The sequence below is a fragment of the Sturnus vulgaris genome, chromosome 5, assembly GCF_052056855.1.
Source record: "Sturnus vulgaris isolate bStuVul1 chromosome 5, bStuVul1.hap1, whole genome shotgun sequence".
Taxonomy (NCBI): Eukaryota; Metazoa; Chordata; class Aves; order Passeriformes; family Sturnidae; genus Sturnus; species Sturnus vulgaris.
The window spans coordinates 70,923,934-70,943,910 of record NC_142247.1 but is presented as its reverse complement, the minus strand read 5'-3'; the positions used below and the strand labels follow the sequence as shown (position 1 = coordinate 70,943,910).

General features: G+C 42.8%; 1 long non-coding RNA gene across 1 annotated transcript; it reads left to right on the top strand.

The window, feature by feature from the left end:
* Positions 1-8,211: 8,211 nt before the first annotated feature.
* LOC148223765 (uncharacterized) lies at positions 8,212-19,704 on the top strand. The gene is made up of 3 exons (XR_015804205.1): positions 8,212-8,266; positions 9,740-9,858; positions 19,428-19,704. It is a non-coding gene; the product is annotated as an uncharacterized LOC148223765 (long non-coding RNA).
* The last annotated feature ends 273 nt before the right edge of the window (positions 19,705-19,977 follow it).

Below are 19,977 nucleotides of genomic sequence, written 5' to 3'. Positions count from 1 at the left end.
ATAAGAACAGAGACATCAGACTTTCATACACAAACATGGAATAAAAAGGTCCATTTACAGACATCCAGCCCTCAGGTTGCAAACATATCTATCACTACACGGAGCCATGTGGTGAAAACACAACATATGGCAATGTAATCATGACAGTAAATAAAAGAAATTCTCTGTGTCAGCAGCAGGAGAGGAGCCACCACACATCATCCATATTTGTCTCACACCAGAAAGGCTAAAGAAGACAAAGGCAGCTGCAATGGGAAGTGATGGACTAAGAGGCTCCAGTGACAAATTTCATTATTCCTTTTCAGACACAGAAGAAGAATGGGCAGCTTTTCTGATCTTTTCTGTCTCAGACCAGAGTCTTTATGTTGCTGTGGATGAGGGACATCCATGACTTTTCTGTGGGAGGCACGGAGGAGGATTTTTAGAGATGTGTGATGGAAATTGTCCCGAATCCCACCACTCCACATGGGGTTGCACAAGAGGGGAAGAGCCCTGGAGCCCTGAGAAAAAAAACAATGATACCTCTTCCATCAATCCATGATGCTCCATCCCTTCTTTTCAGAAGATCCAAAGACCACACCTGGTGTTTCTTCAGTCACAGCCCACATCCTACAGGTCAGAGCCCACGAGGTGGAGTCTGGTTTGACCTCAGAAGCACAAGGCTTTTCACCCTACAACTATTTTGCACCTGAAAACCATTGGTCTCTTTTCTCCTAGCAGGCACAGGCTGGTTTTGTGTCTTTTCCACTCCACTAAGATTTCCAGAAATGGGTATCTGATATTAAACCCTTTAAACCCACTCTAACTACACATATGACTATCCTGATTTTTGAGAGTAGATTGCTGTTAGTTTTCACTGAGACTCTATCAACTATGATTAATTATGAAGCTTTACAATGGGATTTTAGGAGTTTATATTCAGAAATCCAGTTCTGTTTCCAGAGAGCTCCATTTAAGCAGGACCCTCTTTGAGGTCTAAGTAAAATCCAATCATGAAGATGAGTAAATAGCCACAACAAATTGGATCTGACACACACTTTCTCCAGGGCTGAATTTGCACCAAAGGGTTTAGGTAGAAATTAATCATCTCATCCTGAGAGAAATTAGTTAAGTATGAAAGGATTAAAGTAACCCTGAAAACTCAGAGGAAAAGTAAAGAAGCTTTCCATAAACTGTCCTTTTTTTGGTACTCAGTAGAGTATGGCATATGATGGTTGGAATACCCCAAAGAATAATGATGTATCTTCCCTCTGTGCAGGGAGCTGAATTTAGGGAAGTCTGCACTATTCTATCAACCCCAAGTCCGTGGGAGGGGAGGGGATGGGATGGGATGGGATGGGATGGGATGGGAATTGAGAGGTCTACAATACTCTTCCTACCACAGAGATCTAATTACAGTCAGCATTTTGGGGATCACAAAGGTCACATTAATTGGTGTTTCACAATAGTCATGACTACCTGCAAAAAAATGTTAACCAGTGTAGATCCACTGCAGCAGCCGACATCCGCAGGTTAACATCTGCACTCACAAGTTTTAATTAGCTAAAAACCAGCATTTCCAGGTCATGTCTTTTCAGGTGAGCTGTATGTTCCAGGACACAGTTCAGCTGGCAGTGTGGCAAACAGCAGGTATGGGCAGGAAAGGCACAGGGGACAAGAAGATTCGAGAAGCAGAGGTCCAGGATTGTGTTTGTGCAGCTCAGCACTGGTTTGGAGCTGGACCTGGCAGCATTGATGGCTGGACTCGATGATTTCAGAGCTGTTTCCCGATCTTAATTGTTCTGTGATTCCGTGATTCTTTTCCCCGAATCCCGTTATGTCCCAGCATTTTCCCTACCCGTGCCAGCAAATCCTCATACCTATCTATAGATGGCAGCAACTTTCCAAATCAGCTGCGGATGCTGAGACCCGAGATGGGCTCTGGCTTCCCACGGCCAGAAGTGTTTCACTGCATGGAACAGGTAACAAACTGCACGTGGATTTAATGCTATGTACAAAGAACTCCACTCACTCCTAAGGCGGGGTGGGGAAGAATATTTTTCTTTTTTTTATGTGCTTCTGAAAAGGTCTGGATTGACAGCAGAGACACGCATGGGGGTGGAGGAGGCAGTTGGGGGAAGTGGGTGGATTTCTTTTTGCTGCTATTAACTGCCAGCTCAGAAATAGTAAAAAAAAATGTACACCCTGACTGTGATTGTTGCTGGCTCTTAACATATGTCAGGCTCTTATCATTTCAGAGCAGCTGGCAAGTTCATGCAGAACCACCAGGCGGCCCAACATGGCCAGTAATCAGTTAAGTACAGATGTCCAAATAGATGTAACTTCCATTAAACTTTAAATAAAGATAATTTATGCTGAGTAAACAGACGAGTGAGCACATTTGCCCAAATACAGATGGCACTACCTGATAGCAGTGCATTAGAAGGGTCATTAAACAGGGAGGTTCAGTAACATGGTACTCAAAGATGGTCTTCTGCAAGGAAAAATAGCTGAGATCAGGGGTATAAAGTCTACCTCTGCATTTATTTTATTTATTTATTTATTTTCCTCTGCTTCTTTTTAAATAGCTTGGCAAGTTTGGAGTCTAAATGGGGCATAAAGAGAAACATATTTTCTCCTGGAGGGACACCCTTGCACCTGTCCATGGAAAAAAAAAATTTAAAAGTCATTGTAATCTGTCTCACTTGGAAACCAGGATAAGTGTGCTCAGCTGGAGGGAGGAGAAATTTGTGAGGATGAAGGCCTTAATCCAAGGCCTGATTCCTTCCTTCCTTCCTTCCTTCCTTCCTTCCTTCCTTCCTTCCTTCCTTCCTTCCTTCCTTCCTTCCTTCCTTCCTTCCTTCCTGGAATCCTGGAATCCTGGAATCCTGGAATCCTGGAATCCTGGAATCCTGGAATCCTGGAATCCTTCCTGGAATCCTTCCTGGAATCCTTCGTTCCTCACAGTAGGGCTGAAGAGTTTTCCTGAGGGTTTCAGCAACCTCAGTGAGGACAGGGAATTCAGGTGAGGACCCAGATGCTGGGGTTTAGGCACCAGATGTGGGGGTTCTGGCCCTCCTAGGAGATTGGGAAGCTTATTGAAGATTGGAAAGGTGGGATCATCCTTAGTATGAGCAGAGCCATTGAAATCACCTTTCTGACTTTCACCTAATCTGTAATAACTCTCCACCTCCTTGTCTGTGATCAACAATAATCAATTATTTCAGCTTTGGGCAGATCATGCAGTGGAACAATATCACCCATGACCTCTTTTAATCACAGCAAGCAAGGATGGGACTTTTCTTGGCTGGATCCTGCTGGTGAACAGGTGGGTCTCCATGCTAAACTTGTTATCCAGGTTCCTTCTGCAGCTGATGGAGCTTCCCAGGGCAATTCATGCTCTGTAAAGAGCTGTGATGGATCACCTCTGGAGCTGCTTCTCTCTACTGACTATTGAGAGAGTCCAGATGTCTGCACTAAGCCAGATGCCTCATTTTCAGATGGCTAATGTTAGATAAAAGAAATCCAGCTCAAAAGGGAGCATCACCCTGTCTTTATTATTTTTATTTACTATGTTCTTCTCTCTGCTTCAACTTGGCCCTTGTGTAATAAGGATAAAGACACAGTAATGCTAATATGACGTCCTGCTTATCAAACCTCCTCTTATTTGTGCTAAAGGTTGCCCTTGGGACACTTTCAGTGGGACAACTGGAGAATGCTGTTTAGTTATTCCAGATGCATTTCCAGAAATTAAACTTAAAGAACTTGGGTTTTGAGTCTTGCAGTTATGACCTTGCCTTGCTTTTATTTGTTTCAAAATAATTTATTTTCAAGTATCAAGTAGGGTCAAAATCCCCTCTCCCCACATTACAAGATACTGTCTTTCTTTTGGCTGTCTCAGAGTTCCTCCTCCAGTGACTCATTTTAAACCAAGCCCCTTTTTAAAAAACCCTTGGTCTGCTTTGATCCCCTTCATGATATTGACCTACAGAAAACCTTTCACCTCCCCTCAACTTTCCCTTCCCATCATTTTTAAATAATCCCTGTTAAAAATGTGTCACATCAAATTCTGTAACTCTTGAGGCTGATGGTGAGATTCTCTAGCAAGAACATTCATGCTGCTGCAGACACTGTTGAATTTTTTGCCCTAAATTCTCTCAATAATATTTAAATTAATGACAGACGGCTGGGACGAGGCACTGAACGACAGAATCTGATGCTGCACTGAAGATTTCCAGCATCATGTGTTATTCAAAGTATTTCCTTCTTCAGCGTGATTACTTCACTTTACATTTCCTGGCCTCATGCTCATGTCACACCCCAGTTCCTGTGGCTGTCAGATTAAACACTCCTTTATCAGAAGAAATGCCACTGAATTATACAATTTCTCTGGCCATTTAACACCTTTATCTCTGCCTTGCCTCTGCCAGGATTACTGACACAGATTTGCCCTGTCCTTGCTAACCTAGAAAACTCCTAAAATATATGTAGGAGGACTTCCTGGGGAATATTTTTAACACTCCTTTAGCATATACACAAAAGCCATGTTTTTGTCGAGGAAAACTGTGTGCAGGTACAAATGAGCTTTTCATCTTTGAAATGCCATAGTTAAAAAAAAATACATCTCATGGATAGGGCAAACTTTCTGAATCCTGCTGATTTGTTTCCCATTAAACATGGGTGAGGTGAGACCCTTATGTAAACCCACCTGAAGGTTGCCCCTTGGAGCTGATACCCTCTTGCTGGAAGAAGCTCTAAAAGCATTAACCTTGATGGAGGTATCAGCTGGGACCAGTAAAAGGAAGCCAAAGTCCATCTGAATGGTCCATAGCCCTCAGAGCATCTCCCTCCCTCACCCAGGCTGTTTTTTGCTGCTCACACACAGGCACAGAGTGACTCTGCCTGGCTGGAGGGACCCCAGCAATGCCATGGGGTCACAGCACAATGCCACCACTGCAGCTTGGGGCATTTCAGCCTTGGACAGCCCCACCTGAGAGGGGTGACAGGAGGTGACAGGCTCTGCTGGGAGCAGGCTGTGCCAGATCAGCTGCACAGCTTCTGGCCAGCCCAGAGCATGACCACAGCAAATGAAATCTGCTTAGAAAGCAACGTCCTGACACAGCAGGAGGCTGCCCTGCCCTAGGCCTGGCTTTGCTCTTCCACAGCTTTAAGCAACAACCTTAGCCTCCCCCAGCCATATGAAAAGTCATAGAATAATAGAATAGTTTGGGTTGGGAGAGACCTTATAACATCACTGTCCTGTTTTCAGCTCGGGTAGAGTTAATTTCTTGTCAGCAGCTGTCCCAGTGCTGTGTTTTGGGTTCAGGATGGGAATGGTGTTGATGACATACTGATGGTTTGGGTTTTTGCTAAGTTGTGTTTATCCTAAGTCAAGGACATTTTTTTCCCCCATCTCACACTCTGCCAGGTTCACAAAAGAAATTGGGAGGGAGCATAGCTGGGGCAGGTGACCCAAACTGACCACAGGGATATTCCACAGAATTTGATGATGGGTTTTCAAACCAGATTCCTTTCTGAGCCCTTGTCCAAGCTGTGAATTCTGGATCTGGCTTTAGGCATTCCTCAGATGCAGCAATTATTACCCCTGATACGTATTCTGGTCTTTTCATCAGTCATTAGCAGTAATTTTTTCCTATTTTGATGTCTCCTGAGGGCCAGCCTGTGCTAAAAATCGTCAAAATATTTACTTGCTTCTCAAAAAAAAAAAGAAAATATCACGAGAGAGCTTAGCCAAGATGAGCTGTGTCCCTGTTCTGCAGCCAGCCCTCTCAGTCCCAGCCATCCCCACCAAGTGATCCACCTGCCAAACGGGATTCCTTCTTCTGGCTGCCGTGATCATTCTCCTTCCAAGAACAACTGCTGAACTGACAACTGAGTCACTCAAGGATACCAGGCAGAGACACGTGGGAGAGGAAATCAGGGAGTTGTTCACAATCTGCTCCTCGTGTTTGAAATCACAACTAATTGCCCTGACTTGGCACAGTGGCCTCTGCCTCAGCTCCCTGAAGTGCAGGAGAGTGACATGTGGAGAAGACCCTCAGGGACACATTAGTGAATTGTTCCATCCATTTGCTGCCTTTTAGACCTGATAGTTGTTCTGACACCTTAAATTTAAGCATCCAGACCTGGCAATGAGGCCACCCTGAGAGCTCCTCTATATAAAGTGTGAGTCTGATGTGACACTTTGAAATTACCTCTCTAAAACTGCTGCACGTGGCTGTGGGCAAGAGGCTGATTTTGGTTTCAGTCAGGACATATTTTGTTATTCTATCTAGTTTATATAAAGCAAGTCGTTTGGGTTGCATTAATTAAAATGGTTCATCCTTGTGGAAGAAAAGCCCAGAAGTTGTCAGAAGGAGCCAAGAAGCACAAAGGCAACTCCATCTCAAGGATGCAAATAAATGCCATGATTTGCTTTTCACTTTATATTAGTTATTGTCTTATTTATTTTATTACTGGTTCAGGCCAGAAGCTTAGGAGCCAAATAACCCATGGCCAAGAAAATCCTCCTGTTTTTAATAGGGGCAGGGAATCATAGAACAGTTAGGGTTGGAAGGAACCTTGAAGATAATTTAGCCCCAATCTTGAGGTAAGACTCTTAAGTTGTTCTGCCAGGATGAGAATCCTTCAATTCTGCGAGCAAAATATAATTTTGAGTGTGACCAGATGCCTCAAACCATCTGACTGGTTTAAAATAGGAGGAACAGCTTTTCCAAGAAAAGTTATTAGGTCAAATCCTCCCTGCTCATCCCATTCTGCAGCACACTGATGTCACTGATGCTGGTGGTAAGGAAATGTTAACTGACACAGCCTGTCAGGAAATGAAAGGGTTTAAGAAATGGGTTAAATATTTCAGGCTCTGATTTAACGACCATCTGAGTTAGCAGCAACTTATATATTGATGGCAAGGAACTCTGAGTGCTTGCAAAGCAGAGGGAAGGTGCTGATAGATCAGATCAGCCCAGCCACAAAACACTTTTAAAAATGCACATATACATGGCAAGGTTATTCAGCTCCTGCCTTTGGGTGGAATAATTGCCATGTGAAACATTAGTGAATCAGCATGAATGTTTCATAAGTTTGAATTTATAAAATATTTCTGATTTTCCCGTACACATGCCTTCCAAAGATAACTTTCAAGTGCTCACTGTATTATGCATCTCACTTTTCAAGAGAACAGCATGATTTCCTTGAAGACATATCCGTTTAGAGAGTTGCCATGGCAATTTGTTCCCACCCCCCAAAAATGCTTAAAAACAGATTTTTCCATTGTCTTCTGATTTCTGCAGATTACAACATGCTTTGCTTTTCTCTCTTCCCTAGAGTGGCTCTAGGTGAGTGTTCAGGAAAAAAAAGGAAGTGAAATCTTTTTTTTTTAATTTAAATTACCTTCTGATGGGAGCAGAAAGCTTTTTCCTATAAAGTTGAGTAAAAACCAAAGCAAAATCATTTTACTATTTGAAACAATCGTTTATTAGCATGATTTTTTTTTTTATCCCAGGAGAGTCCTGATAAAAAATTGCCTGTGCAAACATAAAACCTCTTTTTACATATGCAAGGTAATTATTAATCCAATTAACCATCTGCATGCCAGCATATTTAATTAGTTCTCAGAATTACTCTTTCCCTGCTGTAATTGAACCAACCACCTCGTGCAATCTGTAAATCTGACCCAATAAGGTATGCTTTGGCAAAAATGCAATTAATTGAAGAATTTTCCTTATTACATCTTTTGTTTGTTTGTTTCTTGGGTTTTTTTGTTTTGTTTTGTTTTTTTGTTTCTGCCCCCAAAGAAAGGCAATCAGTGATGAAGATTATATTTTCAAATGCTGACAAATTATGGTTTTATTTCTGGAGGGGAAAAAAGGCCAAAAAAATTAATATAGTGATATTTTTATCCCTATTAACTTTTAAACTACAATTACCCTATTTGATCATTGTTAATTGCTTGGTCCCTGAGTATAATCAGAGAGAGTATTTTGACTTTAGAACGGATTCCCTTACTTGTAAACACTTTTTCTTTCCCTCTTTTATTGAAAAATAAAATGGAAAACTAATAGTGTTTGACAAGTCCATTCTTGGTGCTCTTTCATATCAGAGGTTGTGCTGTGTTTTTAAAATAATATTGCTCTTTAACAATTTTGATTTTAATTGCTCTGCTGGGCAGATGGATCAGCACAAATTTCATGTCTTGATGGTTTTCCTTTGTGCAGGAAACTCTGAATAACTCCAGGAAGCCAAAACACTTGAAAATGGGTTTGACCAGGTAGGTCTGAGAGACCTGAGCTTATCCCACTGATATGGGGACAAGAAAATGAGGAGGAAATGGGTTGGAAAAAGAAAAAAAAAAAAGGTACCTCTAACATAATTTGAGATGTCTTGGAGGCACCTGAATTATCCTGACAGGTCTGGTGTGGGGAGGACCTGTGGCAGATTGTGTTCTCCTAGAACCAGGCTGGACAGAACAATAAGGGGCTATGGATGGTTGTGTTGAGCAGATTGGACCCAATTTTTGTCCTCTACAGACTGTACTGAGGTTTGACTTCCAGCCCAGGGACTCCTGGGGGGATGGGGTATCACCATCCATTTGTGTCTTAGCAGTGAGCTCAAGATTTATTTCTTTTCCTGTCTCATCCTGTGATAACTCTGCTCCTTTCAAGCCCTGCAAGAAATGCTTATTTTGTCCATTCTGCCTGACCTTCACACCCTGTCCTGGCTTGTCACAGGACAGATACTTACATAGTAAATACCTGTTCCCTGAAGCCAGTTCACCAAGCCTTGGATGTTCTTTCCCAAAAGGAATCCAAGAGATGACCCTGGCTGACCACTGTACACATGGAGGGAACTCTGATTTTAGAAGTCTGTGGCTCCAGAAAACTCAATTCAGTCACCATAAAACCAGTATTTGATGAATTCTGGTTCAGAATTTAGGAGTATCTAGATCAGGTATTAGGAACTGTGGCTAAATCTCAGATCCTGATGACATAGCCAAGACATTACAGTAGCTCAACATGTGTGGAAGACTCAGAGAGTGAAAGATTTGGTGATTTCAGGGACTCTGCAGCCTTTAGGTTGTTACAATTATTTGCTGCTTTCCGTGTTCCTCCTGTTTGAACAACTTAAGCTATTACTGCCTCAGCATTCCTGTTTGCCTCTCCTATTATGTGTTCTGGAACAATGAACACAATCACCGATTTCAGAAGAGGATTTTGACTGTGTGTTTGTAAATAGGCTTCCAAGCAGAAAGGGAGGGTGGGGAAATGAAGGAATTGCTATCTGCTTTCCATATATATATATTTATATATATATATTTATTTGTATACATAAATAATGAGAGCGTTCTGATGCTTTGCTGCTTCCTAGGATGGGTTAAAAAAGGGTAAACTGGAGTCAGTGGGATTTTCTCTTTTGCCTCTGAGATATATCTCTGGTTTAATTACTAAATAATCTGCCTACAAAGTTGATCCAACTGAACCAGACACAATGTTCATTTTTGCAATGTGACGTGCATGTAAGTAGAGAGGAGTTCTGAATGCTGATTTCCTCTCTGCCTCATCCCCATCTGAAAAGAAAAAAAGACACAAAAAAAATGTTCGTAACTAAAGATGACCCAGTTGAAGTGAATAAAAAGCTGACAAGTTGTTAAAATATTAAAGACAATTTGTGCTGTGCTTAGTCCTGCCCTGAGCAACATCCTTGCTCTGTCCTTACATGGTGTTCTGCTTTTTGGGTCTCACAGGGCAGATTCCACTCAGACCCAGTGGTGCCCTCAGCTCTGAGCTGGAATGTGTCTGCCATGGATATCTCACCCACACAGCTGCAGGGACTGGAACATGGATAGGACAACAGGAATAGCTGGTAAGGAAAGAAGAAATGGCTCCAAGTTGCACCAGAGGAAGTTTAGGTTGGATATTAAAAAAAACCCAAACTTCACTGGAAGGGTTGTCAAGCATTGGAACAGGCTGCCCAGGGAAGTAGTGGAATCACTGCCCCTGGAAATGTTAAAAAAAAGTGTGAGTGTGGCACTTCAGGACATGATTTTGTGGTGGACCTGGAAGAGTTGGGTCCATGGTTTGACTCAGTGGTCCTGGAGGTGTTTTCCAGCCTAAACAATTCCATGTTAACAGCAGACAGCTTTCTGTGCTCATGCAGCATTGGATGTGCATGCTCACGGAAGGTATTGGAAGCAAAGGGTGCCAGATCCCAAACTTTGCTAGGGCATGTTGCCATGAACTTGGGAGGGTTGCATAAAACCCACAGGAATTCAAAATTGCCATCAGTGCTAGAAAAACGGGGAGCTATCAACCAGCTTTTATTTGAAATAAAATGATGTTGTATGTCACGAGCTGGCTCATCTTCTTCCTCTGGTTCATACCACAAGTGCAAGAAATGAGCACACCAGAGCATGTGCACAGCCTCATTCATCTTCTGTTTGACATGAGGATGTCCCAGGGAAAAACAAAATCCTTTCAATTCTCTCTCTTTGTAACGAGAGACAAGAGCAAAAGCAAACAGGTTTCTACCTGCTTGTGGATCCTACAGGAGGTTTGGCTGAACCTCCCTGCAGCTCCCTGAAGATGCTGTCACAGACCTTGTAACTCACACTGATAGTTCCCAGTCACGATAGCAAACCTATGTGTGATTTCTTCTTCTAATTAATTTAATTTTGGCTTCTGATCCTTGAATATAATCAGTCAAGAGTTTATGCAGCACCAAGCCACCCTTCTAAAAATCAGCCAAAATATCGCAGTGCCAGACACCTTAGGCTCCTCCATTCCTTGATTCCTCCAGCCCTGGTTTTTGAGAGATGCTGCACGACCCGAGCTGTCAGGGTAGCACAAAACTAATAACCAGGCTGAGCTACGTCCTGATGATGTGACAATGGTACTGATGGTGCTTATTCTCAGAGACTACAAGGCAGCATTTCTTTGATTGCTTATGGGAACACTTTACAGCTGAAGTATAATTTCATTTATTAGAGGCAGACAGCTTATAAAAATGTGTGAAACACAACAGGTACCAAAAGGAAAGCTTGGAAAGACTAATGAGGCACAAGGCTCGTACCTTTAAGGAAAACAAAGGTTTCTACAGACAAACAGCTGATGCAGTTTGTTTTTTATAGACATAAATCAATCAAAATATTCAAACCATGTTATCCTGAAGTGTTACAGCAGATGCATTTCATCTAAAATTATTGATGACCTTGCTTTTAAACAGAGGATAGGACCAAAAAGGAAACACGGAGAAAAAAAATCTGTCACATTCAAAGAAATATAGTTGGGAGTGAAAACCAATCTAGCAGAAGGGGAAAATGTGCACAAGTGAAATTATAATAGTATTGTCACAAAGTGTCTCTTCCTCAGAACTGTCTCCCACCCTGCCTGAGCACTGCATTAAAACAAAATGTGATGCAAACAGAATACACCCAGGAGTGGAAAGTGAAGTTCAAGAGTGGCAGAATTGCCCCAGGCAGCTGCAGGAGGGTCTCCAGATTCATGTCCCAGCTGCAGAGGGATGTCCCTGCTGAATGGCAGACGTGGAGCAAAGACCAAATGAGGCACCTTTGACTACATCAGGCTGCTCAGAGCCTTGTCCAGCCTGAACACTTCCAGGGTTGGGGCATTCACACCTTCTCTGAGCAACCTGTGCCTGTGTTTCACCATCCTCATTGTAAAAAAACTTCTTCCTTATACCTAATTTAGATCAGCTGTCCTTCAATGTAAAACCATTACCCCTTGTCCTGTCACAACATTCCCTGCTAAAAGGTCTGTCCACATCTGTCTAAGGCCTCTGTGGGAACTGGAAGATGCTCCAGGTCTCCCTGGAGCCTTTTCTTCTCCAACCTCAACAGTCCCAACTCTGTCCTCACAGAAAAGATGTTCCATCATTCCAATCACCTTTGTGTCTTCTTCTGGCTCCACTTCTATATATCATTATAAAGAATATTTGGATTATAATCCTAATTAAGACATTTATGAGTGGAGCTACGTCAGTTCCTGTTAACAAAACAACCAAAGCGTGTTCTGTGAGAGATGAGACTCAGGAAGCAAAGTGTTTGGTATCCTTCCCTGTCTCTACCACCATCTCATTCCTCTGTGACATTCTTTGTGATCCATCACACAGACATTATTTCGCATCCAAATTATTTCACATTTTGTTGAATTCAGGTAGGGGTCATGGATCCAGTTCAGTTCCCATCCTTTTGGCTGTGAGGTTGTGGGTTTTGGCAAAATATAAAAGGAAAGGGCTGGGAGTCTGGCAAAGCCCTGTTTTCTTTAATGTGAAAGCCATTTAGCACTGTCAGGGAGGGGGCCTTGAGGGAGAAGTCAGTATCATGAACTTTGTTTTGAAGCCCTGACATGTTCTGAAGAATAACAGACCTGTCTGTAATAATGAATTAAGCTTATGGATGGGAATTGAAAGGAATGGAATGGAAATTAGAATAGAATAGAATAGAATAGAATAGAATAGAATAGAATAGAATAGAATAGAATAGAATCATTCAGTTTAGAAAAGGTCTCTAAGATCATTGAGTTCAACCACTAACAGTGCCAGATCCATCACATCTATGCACCTTTTGAATACCTCCAGGGATGCTGTCTCCCTGCTTCCCTGGACAGCCTGCTCCAGTGATGGTGAGTGCCTGAGCTTTACCTCCCACCCCTCTGCCACTGCACCTGGAGCTCCATCTCTCCCTGGAATTGAGCACAGCAGTTACAGGGATGCTGTGTAAGTGTAACCCTGAGCCATTCCCATGCCCTGACACACCCTATGTTTAATCCCTCTCACTGATTCCCTTATCCCAAACCTGATGCTTTTCCACGGGATGCCAGACTCCTTTCCATGCCCTCAGGATGTGCTGAGTGCTTTAACCCCACTCTGCCCCGACCACCCACAGTTCTCCACAGTTCAGTTCCTCCTGAAAGCAACGTGGTTGCTTTCATCATGAACCACATGAAGGCTGCACTGACAAGTCCAAATCTGCTTTTCCCCTTCGGATACAACTTCTCCCCCAGAGAACAGAGCACATCCTTTAGAGGCCTGCCCCACTGCTGGGACACATTAACTCCAGGCTCTCTCAGCTGATGCCAGCAGCAATGAAGACTCCTGGGTAGGAAATGCATCATCTCAATTCACTTCTCACTCTTCTGCAGAGTGAGGACAAGGGAAAGAATTAGCTGACTTAGCAAGTGGCTGCATCCTGGAGCAGGTCACGTCCAGCGTTACAGCCTGGTGTAATCTCAGTGCTAAGTGTGGTGCTCACAGGGGATGCTTTGTTACTCCTGCTCGGTGAAGTCATTGCAGTGGAATAAATGCAATGCCAAGATGACCCTGCTTTGCTCCTGCTCCCCTCCCTCCTTTGCATAATGAAGAGAAGGTAAAGGGAAGGAAGAATATCCTTTGCTGTTGTAGTCTGGCAGAGAGGGCTCACCTGAACAACTGCCAGCCAGCCATGGAATTTCATCGGAGCTTCCCAGATAAAATCTCCTGTTCCAGGGACTCTATTTACTGAGTGTTTAATGTGACAATGAAAACTACACACAACCCAATCTTTTAAATAATAATAGAAAACCCCTCAACAATGAAAAATCTCACAGGCAGCCTAATAAGTGGAAAGTTAATAAGTGGCAAAACCAGAAGATAAAATTCTAACCAGTAAAGCAGAAAGGGGGCATTCTATTTTTTTTTTTTACAAATGAAAGGCACAAAAAAAAAAAAAAAAAAAAAAAAAAAAAAAAAAAAAAAAGTGTTCTGCTGCTTTGCATCCACTTAAAATATTAAATATTCCCATGTGGGTTCTCTTTGCTCACCTTCCTTTGGGCAGAGTGCCTTCAAAGAAGGGAGTGCTGATCTGTGCCTGCAGGATTTGGGCCAATTTCGAGGGTTTTTGTTTCAAGAGGGCCTTCACACCAAAGCAGGTGTCTGGCAGCTTTTGTTTAGTTAAGTGAGAAACCTGTGGTGCAGAGAAGAGAAGGAAAGGAAGAGTAAAAGGGGAGAAGGTAAACAAAGGGGCAGAGTCTGTTTTGGAGGTTTCTTCATGGGGTTTTCCAGGCAGAAGGGAACCTGCACTGAAGAGACTCAGCTGAGCTGAGCTAATGGGCTCCATGGAGGCTGTGCAAGGTTGTGGTGGTGCAATCGTGTCACAACTGCACAGCCTCACATGTGGAGCTGAAGCAAAGGCAGAGTTTGGAGAACCTGTGAAAAAATACCAGAGCTGATCATAGAATCACAGAGTCACAGAGTGGTTTGGATTGGAAGGGACCTTAAATGTCACCTAGTTCCATCCCCACTGCCACAGACTGGGATGACACCCACCAGACCAGGTTTCTCACTCTGTAATTTAAAATCTCCAGGAACAGGGCATCCCCAGCTTCTCTAGGCAACCTGTTCCTTCACAGTAAAGAGTTTCTTTCCTCTTTAGTAATTCTTTAGTAAAGGATTATCCTTTACCATCAACTCTGCCTTAATCGTGGACAAGCCCAGAGACTCACTTTTCCTGCAAAAGCATTAAGGACAGGAATGATCATCCAAATAATTTGTTCAGAAATGCCAGGCTGATGAGGGACAGAGAACTTTGTGACTCCTGGGGTGAGTTATCCAGCAGCAGTCTAAGGAGACAGGGAAGTGACTGTGCTTGTCAGAAAAATGCAAAATAAGACCCAGAGTCATACTTTCCATGCACCCTGAATTAGTGCTTGCAAGTAACAGTTCATGATCCTTCTGGGAGTCCCTTATTAAAAGCAAAGCCTTTGAGGCTGGCTAACAAACTGATCACAGGCTGCATTATTGATTGTGCTATTAAGGTCTTTGTTTGAGCCATTAGCAGGGTTAATGAAATGGTCGAACTCTTCCCCCCAGCACAACCATCTCTGTGTTTCCTTCCAGCTCCACTTTCAGCATTCAGGCCAGCTCACAATGAACCCAAGAGGGACCAGGCTGCTGCCTGTTGTTGGAATGGGTTGGCTGCACTGTAAAATAAGCCTATGGATGAGATATTAGCAGGGCATTAGCCAGGCAAGAGTACAGGAAGGTTACTAGCTACCAGTTCATTATACAATAATTTACTAATGAAGTCAGAGGCTGTAAATGTGAGTCTATTTAACTCCACATCTTCCAGCCAGCTAAGGCAGCTGATGTGGTTTTTTCTCCCCTGTACCATCAACCTCAACAGATAAGAATCATTTGTCTCAGTTACACCAGGAAATCAAAACTCACCTGGACCCCCACCCAAACAGCAAGATCAAACAGCAGGAACATCATCCCCAGGTTTTTGGTCTTTGTTTTTTGTCAACTTTGCAATATTTTAAAATCCTTCCCAGCACTGTAGGCAACCTGGAGAGTGAGGGCAAAATAAGTTATACTGTCCTGGTCTGGAAGTGGGAATATTCCTCTTTTCCCAGCTACTGGTCCTTTGTGCCACTCCCTGTGCTCAGGTCTCCTCTGGGTCCCCACAAGGTGACACATGCCCCACCAACAGGTGACCCTGCACCCCTGGGTGTCACAGGCAGGGCTTTGGGAATTCCAGCAGCCTCCTGAATCCAAGAGCTGGCTCTGACTCTCCTTCTCCATGGATATCACTGTGAGAATTTCAGAGTGAGAAATCAGCTGGTTTGTGCTTCACTGCCTTTTAACTTCTGTTATTTTTCTGTGAAGATCCTCAATAACCACAATGTTTTTTACAGATAAGGAAGCTTTTTCCACACTGAATGGCAGACCAGTGGTTAAAAAGAAAACACTGCATCTTCCTCACATCACTGTTACCTTCAGATTTCGAATGTTCCATCCTAAAGTCATTCTGTATCTTGTGTTTAAAACATCTCAAAAGTAATTGAATTCACAGTTCTTTGTAAAATTTCCACCAATTGCTCATTTATGTATATATATATAACTTAGCCAGCTGCAAATTTAATATCTCAGACATTCCTTTTCCCATTTGCTTCTTCTGCATCCCAGTAGCTTTTCTTCCCCCTGATTTCCACTGCTGCCTGTGCTGTCCTCATTCTCTTCTCCACATGTGTTAACTAACCACAAGCTGACCCACTTCATAAACCATTTCATCTTCTGCACACTGGGTATCTACCTCACTGGAAATTGTGGAAGCTGGGAGCCACCTTTATTAAAGCTAGGCACACATCCCTATTTCAGGAAAAAAATGCCTGGTACAGGGGGTTCTAATGCTGCTTGTACATTTCTTGGTGGTCACAGTTCTTGGCTCCTGAGGATTTGGTGCATCATCCTCAAAGCAGCCCCTGAAGAGAACTAAGAGTCTCCATCACTCGAGCAAATCCTACTTCACACGACTGCCATGGTGAGAAAACTCACCCCTCCTGCTTTGTATTAGTTTTATTTTTTTTTCCCTTCTGGCTTGAAAATCCTGGTTAAAATTCAGTTCCAGGTTTGTATGGCTGGAGCTGTGGAGAAATTCAGCTTCAGTGATGGCCTAGGAGGTGATGGTGACTAGACACTGATGATGAGGGAAACTGCTCCATCTCTCTGCCACTGCAGCTGCAGGGACACAGAGACATTTTAAAGGGCCATGAGCAAGTGAGGAAGGTGACATGAGGGAATCAAAATGTTTTAGAAGGATTTTTACCACTCAGCAGAGTAAATGAAATATCAGGATCCAAGTGGCTTTGTGTGGAATGGGCATTGTGAAGAGGACATGTTGAATTAAGGGATGGCAGCACTTAGGTCAAGTAACTTTTTTTTTTAATAAGAAGGAATTTAACAAATTATCTTCTTGCTGACCAGTTCCTCATGCCTTTTGCCTTTTAAATTTAAATTGCAAATAGCTTACTCCCAGAGACTTTCTGCTGACAGTTCACCTGTTGGGAACCTGAGCTCCTGGGTCTCTCCAGGGTCTCCTCTCTGCTCTCCTCAGGGAAGGGGAAAGGCAGCTACATCACTCATATCTCCATAATTTCATTATGCCTTGTAGCTTCTTTGGCTGCCACTTCAGCTGCTCCAAGGTCACTGCTGCAGTGAGCACAGAAACCTGGGGAAGGACCCAGACTCACCTTGGGGGGATTCAACCCAAGCACAGGGGGAAACTGGGGGGGTTCTGCTCAGCCCCCAACTTCCAGGAAGCCCAGGGCTCCTGCAGCTCCAGAGTGGCCCTTGCCAAACCTACAGGGGTTTCTCAAGCAGCATTTTGTCTGCCACAGAGGCTCCTGTCTGCAGGAAGGGGCTCAAATCCTTGTTGGGTTATTGTAATTAGAGCAATCAAGGACTGCTTAAAATATTCTTTATTTGAGGATGCACAAGACACTTGGTTTACTCAACACTGGACCATGTGGCACAGGATTTTGTCCTACTGCTGGAACTGATGCTGGTAGATAAATCTGCTCCCCTTGAGCTTTTAATCAGTCAATCAGCAGAGTTTCAAGAAACAAAATATTTATTGTCCCTACTCTTAAGACTACATTTTTTCTCCAACAGCTTTTCTTGATATATCTTCCCTTAGTCACTCAGAAATGCTGTTCACACAAGGGAGAAAGAATGGAATTTAATAGTTTAGGAAGGATTTTTGGATGTCTAGCAACCCAGACTCAGCAGATCAACCAAAATTACCTCTGCACATCCCAAAATGCCAAGTATTGATGTTGTCAGGGCTGTAGCTGAAGTGCAAGTGATCTGTGTCCTGCAGATTTTGTGCAATGCAACAGATGACCTTGATCCCTGTTCTTGGGAAATGCAAACTGAGGCCATACAAATGCATGGATTGCTCTTCTGGTCCAACCTGAGCTGCAAATTTAAATGCTTTTCTGAGAAATAATTCTTTGGGGGAAGAAAAACGACTGTGAAATAAATTTAAGAGGCTGAATGGTTTCAGTTTTGGTTTTGAGCCGGACAGAAACTCTTTACTTTAAACAGTCAAATGTTAAACTTATTTTTTTTTATTTATACCTGAGCAGTATCACCCCAGACAGGGATGTCACTGCCACACATATTTGTTGTCAAGTGTAAGGTGTTGAAAGACAGGAGCAACTCAAACACTATAAATGCTTCAAGATAAAAGGATATGAAAATCACTGTCCCAGTTTCTTCTTGCACTGGAGCTTACTGGGATGTTGTGGGTCTTACTGGTCTGTACTGGTGCCATCCCTCCCTCCCTTGCAGGTAAAATCTGTGTTACCTGCTCAGGACCACAACATTTGTGATTTATTAACTCTCTTTGGAAACAGCTCTTTCACAGAGCACAAATTCTCCCAGATTTATCAGTCAAACCAGAGGCTTTGGAGAGCAATTATTTTCCAGGGAGAATAGGTATGGATGGATGTACAGTGACAAAAGGGGTAGAAGGCTTTGAAAAAGCCAATTTTAAGGTGGAGTGTTTCTTTCTGTGGTTCAAAAGAGGTGTTGGATCCTAAAGGAGAAGGGATTATTCCTTGAGAGAGCATCTGAGTTCTGCTATTCCAGCAAGATAGGAGTCGGTATCTTAGCTCCAAGGAATTATGTTAGCAGTCCAGCCTGTCTCTTTCTTTCCATCCTTTTTCTGTGTCTTTTTATAAAGTTCTAAGTACTTTTCAGTGAAGAAAGGAGAAACATGATTTTAAGATGAGTTGGGGTTGAGCCTTGAGGCAGAAACAATGTTCAGAAACTACGTTTTAATGAATACAAAATATTACACCGTGAAAATCAGTGGCTGTTGCTGCTGCTTTTTCTTTGAAGGTATGTTAATTTTTGTTGCTCTTAAATACTCTTGTTGCTGGGAAACCGCCTCACACACTGTAATTGAAATTGGTTCTTCATATCCCATTTTGTTCCTGGCAGGTTTGAAGTGTTCTTAAAAGCTAAAAACTCTGCTGAGGAAAGGCAAGGTGCAGCTGATGGCAGATCTGCTGGCATTTCTTTGGGCAAAAACACGTCATGAAACACATTCAGAAAAATTAAAGCATTGGGGCAGGGTATACATTGAAACTGGCAGGGGGCTGGGGTGAATATATTGGGGAGTGATGGAGTGGGTGAGAAGAATATTTAATGGACTGTGGGAGTTAGAGAGTCTATTTCACACAAATCCACCTTGGTCTGAATCACTCAGCATTTCCCCACTCAGGGGTTATAACTTTTATCCCAAACTTTTCAGGACTCTGGTACACAGACACTTTGCAAAGCTTTGACTGTGTAATTAGTTGTATTCTTCCTTTGCAAATCAATTTGGTCTTACTTATGTTTTAAAAATATGTCACTTTTCTATCTTTTTTTTTCCCAGTGACTTGTTTAGCACCTTCTGTTATCTTGCAGGATTTGTACAAGTAGCTGAGCAATGTGGCTTCAGAGTAAAGATCAGCACACAGCTTAACTCTATTTTAAGATGCTTAATATGCACTCTTGTACCAAATCATTGTGTCTCTGAGATGAAAATTTACTTGCTGTTTCTCTGACATAAATCCCTCTTTTATCTGCTTTGTTTGGCTCCCCAACAGGGTGAAACTTGGCCAGATCTGAGAACTGGGTCCACAGGGAGAAAGTTAAACAAGAAACACTTCAATGTTATTAAAGACAAAGCTCTTGACTCTTCACCTCCTTGATTAATGCTGCTTATAACTGTGCCTTATGCGAGGAAGAACAAGAAGCTCAGAGAAACAAAGGCTCTGCTGAAGTTTATGGTCTGAACTGCAGCAACATCCCATTCCCTTTTTTATCCTGCTCTGCTCCAGCCCTGCGTCTCCCTTAGCCTGCAAACTCCTCAGTGCACGGCTCTGTTGTGCTCAAATGCTGTTCACATCTTTCATCCTACATAAATAATAATACATCACTGCAATAAAGCAGCTGTTGTGAGTAAATTCCAACCAAACTACATTCTACCCCTATGCAACAAGATGTCTGCACAATCACTCTGAGTATTAAGTCCTTGGAAATGCTGCACAATAATCTCAGTGCTTGATTAATTTTTATTTCATAACAAGCTGTTATTAATGGGCCAGATGCTGATAGGTTTGTTCATGGTGAGGACAGTGTGACTGCCAGAGATGT